The sequence below is a fragment of the Anomaloglossus baeobatrachus genome, chromosome 2 (genome assembly GCF_048569485.1).
Source record: "Anomaloglossus baeobatrachus isolate aAnoBae1 chromosome 2, aAnoBae1.hap1, whole genome shotgun sequence".
Lineage (NCBI taxonomy): Eukaryota > Metazoa > Chordata > Amphibia > Anura > Aromobatidae > Anomaloglossus > Anomaloglossus baeobatrachus.
Genome location: NC_134354.1, coordinates 439815943 through 439823852, shown reverse-complemented (window position 1 = coordinate 439823852; position 7910 = coordinate 439815943). Strand labels below are relative to the sequence as shown.

Below are 7910 nucleotides of genomic sequence, written 5' to 3'. Positions count from 1 at the left end.
CGTCACTCTCCCGCTGTGACACACACATCGCTGTGTGTGACAGCGAGAGAGCGACGAAATGAAGCGATCAGGAGCCGGCACTGGCAGCTGCGGTAAGCTGTAACCAGCGTAAACATCGGGTAACCAAGGGAAGACCTTTCCCTGGTTACCCGATGTTTACGCTGGTTACCAGCCTCCGCTCTTGCTGCCAGTGCCGGCTCCTGCACTGTGACATGTGGCTGCAGTATGCATCGGGTAATTAACCCGATGCATACTGTAGCAAGGAGAGCAAGGAGCCAGCGCTAAGCAGTGTGCGCGGCTCCCTGCTCTCTGAACTGTGACATGTAGCTGCAGCACACATCGGGTTAATTAACCCGATGTGTGCTGCAGGAGAGCAAGGAGCCAGCGCTAAGCGCGGCTCCCTGCTCTCTGAACTGTGACATGTAGCTGCAGCACACATCGGGTTAATTAACCCGATGTGTGCTGCAGGAGAGCAAGGAGCCAGCGCTAAGCGCGGCTCCCTGCTCTCTGAACATGTAGCACAGCGACCTTATGATCGCTGCTTCTGCTGTGTTTGACAGCTAAGCAGCGATCATAACAGCGACTTACAAGGTCGCTGTTACGTCACCGAAAATGGTGACGTAACAGCGACGTCGTTGTCGCTGTCGTTTAGTGTGACACCAGCTTTAGACCTGTGAGATCTCGTTATCTGGACAGTATATATATAACAATAGCGACACCTAGTCTCAGACCGGCATGACAGCCAAGCATGTACCCAACTTTGCGGCCTTATATCTTGGAAGTAAAGCATCGCATGGGGTCATGTGACCCCTTAAAATTTAAGTAAGAATCAGGGCAAGCTAATGGGATAGATGGCTTAGTGCGGGGTCCCCCAAAAACGACGGAAATGCGCCCCAAAAGGGACGTCCCACTTTGAACCCCTGTAACTTCGGAAGGCGGGGTCCTAGAGCTTCGGGGATGGTCTCGGAATCGGGGTGCGGAAATCTGGGGGGGGGGGGTCTATACAGGCCGGTTCGTCCCAGGCCGGTACGTCTATATACTCAGCAAGTGCTGTAGAATACAGATACAGACAGACGTATAGGCACACGCAGCAGCAGTCAGGGCCGGACTGGGACTAAAATTTAGCCCTGGCATTTGGGGGTACACAGACCCACTTTATTTCTAAGTATTTTTCTCTTTTTTTTTTTTTTTTTTTAACCCTTTATTGGAGATTCTTAATGGCTGGGTCAAATTTGGCCTGACATTAAGAATTTACAGCGCTGCTGTACTGCCAGCGTGATTCGAATGTCGTGAGGGGATTGCAGTAATCCCCATGTGGCCCCAGCCTTATCGGCTAACACTGAAGTCAGCTGATCTGAACTCCTGTACATACAGCCCGCACACGGTCACATATGATCAGTAGCAGGCAGTGACTGCTGTAAACCTGCATCCATTGCAGCGTGTGCGGGCTGTGAGATCAGGAGTCAGCTGATTCCACTGCCCCCTGCCCTTACACCATACTGTATATACAGGTCCAAAAAATATCCTGTATTACATTGTGCATGCAGCCTGAGGGTCCCTGCTGCCCTTGCCCAGCTCCTGAGGGTCCCTGTTGGCTCCTGAGGGTCCCTGCTGGCTCTTGAGGGTCCCTGCTGGCTCTTGAGGGTCCCTATTGCCCTTGCCCGGCTCCTGAGGGTCCTTTCTCTGTCCTCTCCCTCCTAGGGCTGGCACTCTCCCCCCCTCTGTCATCTTTCTTCTGGGGCTAGCACTCTCCCCCTCTGTCCTCTCCCTCCTTTCCTTCCTCGGGCTGGCTGAGTGGGGGGGGGCAGCAGGGACACCCACAAGCCTGGGGAGGGCAGCAGGGACCCAAAATATACGTTTTGTAGCTCAAGATGACTTTCCCTTAAGGCCCTGTCACACACACATTGCTAAATCTGTGGCAGATCTGTGGTTGCAGTGAAATTGTGGACAATCAGGGCTAGGTTTGTGGCTGTGTACAAATGGAACTATTTGTCCATGATTTCACTGCAACCACAGATCTGCCAAAGATTTATCTGTGTGTGACCGGGCCTTTACCCCTAAAATTTGGTTCAAATGATACTTTCTGCCCCCAGACGGCAGTAGCAGAAGCTGCTTGACTTGTTACACCCTGTAGGCATACTTCAGAAAACAAACACAAGACACAGATAAATATTAAAATGTTTATATTTATTGTACATTCACGGTTGACAGACTGTTCCATGGGCCCCTACCTCATAAGACCACTACAGATTACTACACATTAACAAACAGATGTCAGTAATCCAGGTAAAAACACTGGTATATGGAGGCATGTGTTCCCTATAGCGACTTGACTAGAATATTCCGATTTGTCTTCTAAATGTTCTTTGTCTTAATATTCTATTTCAGAAACATATACACATTAATGTCTGGTGATGACTGCTTTTACACATCTTCATTCTGTGGGAACAACAACAGCAAACGTTAGCGAACTTTCCTTTATCTTTTCTAAACAGAACTGATAAACAAAAGTGACCCTGTATTGTCAGCTATTGAAATGTCCCTGCTGGGATACACAAATGTCCTGTCTACCAGTCTACAAGATAGCAACTTGAAAATAGCCTAATTTGGGAGTATGGATCGCATACAGTAACATTATTTTGTAAATTCTATTTGAATTCTAGTTCAAGGCATGAGGGGAAAAAAAAAAGCCTGTTTAGAAACAATGCCATACACGAACCTTCATACGTCAGACTGGTGGGGGTGCAGGCGGCAGCCCTCTGTCGCTCCTCCTGGTGGGGGTGCAGGTGGAAGCCCTCTGTCCCTTCCTCTCTGGCTGGCTTAATGGGCCTCTGGATCTTCTGTTACTTGGTTCTGTAAAGACATCTTAAAGTATCCTGCACTGTGCTACATTTTTTTTTTCTTTCTACAGAATGAAAACTGCAAGCTCGGAATGATCTATGTTCTCGTTTTTCTTTTTTTTCCTTGCTTAATTATTGAGTTTAATAAAATGTTTATAGTTTGACATGTTTGTTTTCTCTTATTTAATGTACATCATATGCCCATATATAAATTTGTATTCACCAATGCTCTCACCTCAGTAATACACACTATATATTATAAGTACTATTATATTGGGGGGGGGTTTCCCTTTCAGATTTGATGCCTGAACCATAATTTAAGGGGAAAAAAAGCAACGTGAGCACAGCACTTGAGACCTGTCATAGACTTTGCTGCCCTCAGGATAGATATGCAGATTTTGATGCAGATTCTCAATCTGCATGAAAAAAATCAAACACAGCGTGGGCACAGGGCCTAAGATGGTCTTAGGTGGAATGCAGTTGTGGTGGTAGGGCTTGAGTATTATTCTTGTTCTCTGGCTACCTTCACAGAGACATGTAGAGCAATGCTGGCCCACTGCAATATTCAAGGGCCACAAACAATCCAAGTTTTTTGGGGCCTTTGCAGCTGGCTCTTGGCGCAAACTGGTGCCCGGCCGGCGGGTTCTCTGTGCAGACAGGGCAGGGTGGGCTGCACGATTTTACCTGACACTGTTGTGGGCTATATCCTCTGGCGCGGCTATGTCCTCTGGCGCGGCTATATCCTCTGGCGCGGCTATATCCTCTGGCGCGGCTATATCCTCTGGCGCGGCTATATCCTCTGGCGCGGCTATATCCTCTGGCACATTTTTATTTTGTAAAGTTTATTTGAATTCTAGTTATAGAGACAAGGCATGAGGGAAATACAACGGCTCAGACATCTGACTAATAGTCATTGGCGATGCCATTCAAACCTCCATTTGTCAGAATAATTTCATCACTGCCGTTTATCACCTCCAGTTTGTCCCTATAGCTAGAATAGGGATAGTTAACAGTACATTTATAAGACAATATTCACCTGGTATTGGACCTAAAATGGGGAAAAAAAGCACAACATGAATTAATAAACTTTAACACGAAACATTCAACCGTCAATTCTCCTCAATATGAGCCTAGGGATAAGCTTCATTCTTCTGGGCGGATCCCTGCAGTCGTCATCTCTTTAAATGAAAAAAAGGAATACCTATGTTAAAACAGAAAGGTTTGTGGTTTAAAGACGACATCAATGAACATATTCACTTATTACCCGGGCTGTTTCCTTTTCCTCAACACCCTCCCCATTGTCGTGGATCTTGTGCGGACACTGGACGGGATAGATTGTCGGCCTGAAATAATTAATATTAGTATACACCCTGATGATGCACACATGATCACTGCTCTTCTAGCAAGTCCAGCTCATCCCACAGAAGCAGCTGCGCTCACTCACTGTGCGGTCACTGGCATAAGACAGCTTTACACAGGACATCTGTCAGGCATTGAAGTGGCCAGGGTATTAAATTGCTGTGAATCCCAGAGACATTTAACTTTTGATTGACAGACACTGGATGCCCTGTAAGGTGCCATGTTTACACGACCTTATAGCCAACTAAATGTGCTCATTTGAGCAATAATTCAGTAAACTGCTGGGCTGTGTAAAGCTACCCTAAGGGTAGAGTGACACTTGTGCATAGTAACTGAGGAGAGAGCATCAGATGCAATATGCTAATGACCCTTGGATCCCGCTCGCTGCAAGCATGAGCCGAGTGTCATGCCACTGTGATCCATTCCTGAGATTGGATGCCAGCTGCGGAAGAGACAGATTAATCCCGTCTTCTCCTCCATTGTCAGTCTTTGCGCATACCGCACTGCACTAGGATGACATCCGAGTGCAGTCCGATATTTCTCTCTCACCCACAGACTTGTATGGACGAGTGATAAGACTCACAGACCATGGCAGCATGCTGCGATTTTTTTTCCTCAGTCCAATTAGGGCTGAGAAAAAAAAAAAAAAAAAAACACTTGCAGATGTGAGCTGCTGTATTGTCTTCAATGGGGCCAAATGCAATGCCAGATTTCTCACATTGCTCTCGTGCGAGTCATACGCCATGGTGAGTGCGTGCCCACAATCAGGGTTGGCAGCGTTTGGGATGTAGCATGTTTTGCTGCTTCCAAAACACTGCGTTGTACAGTACAAGCATAGTGGACAGGATTTCTAGAAATCACATGCTCGCTGTGCTTGTTTTTTCCGCAGCAAACATTGACCTGTGGCACTGATTTAAAGGTATACCCACCTTGGATTTAAACTTGAGTCACCGGGTCCTTCTCCTTCAAGTTGGGCACTGCTAGCTTTGACTTCCTGGGCCTGGACCCTTTGCGCCTCTTCTCTGCTGCTTCCTTCTGCAGCTCTGTAGGGGAGACAGAAAACAAACTTAAATTCTGGCAACAGTTTATGTACAAATATGAAATCATATGTGCATTGCAATGAATTACCTTGAGGTGCTGGGCTAGTTTTCCCTTGGTCTGCCTGCTGCTGCAACCAGTTGGAATGCTTCACAGAGGTCCCCTAAGGTTTTCTCCCTGTAGTTCCTCTCTGCTGTCATGTTCGAATGGCTTAAGTATTTCGAGAACAGATACTTCTTTCTCTGTCAGGTTAGACACGGTCCATGTCTGACAGACTTTTCTGACCAGCTGACTAGAGAGATTTATAAATTTATACCTTGAAATTAATAGAGTAGATCATAAATACATGGCACAACATTTAAAATATAGTTTTGTAACTTATCACTTTTTGTGGTAGCGTGTAAGGTCGTTGGATACGTTATGAATCCTTATTCCTGTAATCGATGAGAAGTTATTCAGGCTGTTTCGTGTGGCCAGCACCGGTCTCACTTCTGAAAAGTAAACGTTAAACCACTGTGGAAAAAAACAAAGAAACCACTTGTTAGATTTTGAATGGGGCTTTTGAATGTTACGGTAAGAAGATTTCAACAAGACAATTTCTTACTGGAGTCCACAACAGTGCCCACATGAGCGGGATCTGCTCCACCAGGACAGGAAAACTTCAGGGTAAAAATACGGTACCTCTTCTAAGGCCCAGTTGGATTTCTGAGCAGGAGAGGGGCTACCACTGGGTTATCTTAATAAATAGAAAAGTCACCTCTGCGCCAACTGCGTCAGAGGAGAAGTACCACCCTTTTATTCTGTAGGTTTACTGTCCTGGTGGGGCGGATCCCCCTCTTAAGTCTAAGATACACGGCGAGTAATACGGAGTGAGTATAATGCGATAAAAAAAACCAACTCATTCCACTTGGACCAATATTACTCTATGGGGCAACTCCCATGAGCGATTATTTTCTCAGCCCTAATCAGACCGAGAAAACAGTCGCAGCATGCTCCGAGTGTTCTGCGAGCTTGTTTCACTCGCACCCATTCAAGTTTATGGGGGCGAGAGAAACATCGCATTGCTCTCACATTAAACTGGTGTAACGCAAGAGCAGTGCGATTCTCGCATCAGCCAGCAATGGATGAGGTTGGTCTCCCTATCCCTTCATCTCCTCTGCAGCGCCTGCCCGCCCCTCTGCAGCTGTGGTGTGATCGGACAACAGTCGCGTGTCACTCGCATGACACTCAGCTCCCGCTGTGCTGCGAGCGTGAGCCGAGTGTCATGCAAGGACTCTTAGTAATCCCCGTGTGGCCTCGGCCTAATGTGTGTGCTGTCGCTACGAGAGGAAAATCTTACCTCCTCTTCTTCTTGATTGAGAACAAAGCACGCTACTTGTTGGGCAGCAGTTTTATGGGATTTAACGCCAACAACTGCAGTTCTTCTTGATTTTGATGCAAGTAATGCATCCTTCCCGTCCACTCAGAAACCTGTGAATCAATACATGGGAAAGTTGGAGAGACAGATGGTTTTATAGGACAATAAGGAGAAGCAGGTTTTTACTTACGGTCATATTTCTGGCAACTCCTGGTCTTTGCAAGTGCCGTAGTACAAGTAGGGCTTCAAGATAATAAAGTATATTCAGCTGAGCCTCTTGATCTCGGGAACTTCTTTGACGTCCTCGATGGCTTGTTAGAACGCTGGCTTTGCGACATTCAAAAGCGCCCGACATTGCTCTGGTGTTTTGTCGGTTTTCTGCAATTCCAGGTATCTAAGAGAAAGATTAATAAATGTGATGGTTAGGTAAGGCCTATTAAAGAATTTGAAGATGGTAAAAAAAAAAAAAAAAAAACCTTGGTGAAAGGGAGAAATAAATTACAAAAAGAAAATTGTGGATACCCAGGAAGGATAAATGATAGCTCATGACATACCTTTTGCTAACCACCTCTTTTGCAATTCCCTTAGAAAAAGGTCTTCTGGATGTCCATAATCACGTTCTTGAAATATTTCATGATCTTATAACGTTTTCTGTTTTGCCACGTTACATCAGTTGCAATCAGCAGGTAGTGTACAAGTCTCCAGACATGCTTCAAGTAGTTGGAGGCGGTTTGGTTGCACAGGCCAATGTCTTTGAGCTTTTTGAAGAACGAGCGTGCTTTCTCAATCTTCTTTGCAAAGTTGAGGCTCACACGGCGGTGTCCATAACATACAGAAACCTCGACACATCTTCAACATTTTGCTTGTACCTCTAGTTTACAGTGGTTTTGCAAATAGTCAGAAAAACCTTGTAGGATTGGATCGGACGAAGGATGGCGATCATACAATCCTGCTACTTGCATTTTGATCCTCGAAGTAACACTCCATTTTATCCTTGAAGATCTATAAATTTGGAGGAAACAGATTACAACCTTGATAAAAAAAACCCCATATATGTATGTACAAGAGACAGACCAGGGTGGGAAGAAAGCAGGGAGAGGCAGGAGACCGAGACCAGGGTGGGAAGAGAGCAGGGAGAGAGGCAGACCCCAGAGGCGAGGGAGGGAGCCAGATCCCAGAGGCCAGGGGAGGGAGGGAGAGGGAGAGACACAGAAAGAGAGAAAAAGAGAGAGAGAGAGAGAGACACACACACACACACAGAGGGTGTCTTACCGCTCCCCATGCTCATCTGTGTTGCTGGGATTCTCTTCTTCTGT

The 7910-nt window shown here is 46.2% G+C and overlaps 1 long non-coding RNA gene across 1 annotated transcript; it reads right to left on the bottom strand.

The window, feature by feature from the left end:
- Nucleotides 1-2312: 2312 nt before the first annotated feature.
- Nucleotides 2313-3606, bottom strand: LOC142290237 (uncharacterized). The gene is made up of 3 exons (XR_012750247.1): nt 3525-3606; nt 2720-2853; nt 2313-2439 (listed from the first exon to the last, which is right to left on the bottom strand). It is a non-coding gene; the product is annotated as an uncharacterized LOC142290237 (long non-coding RNA).
- Nucleotides 3607-7910: the final 4304 nt, after the last annotated feature.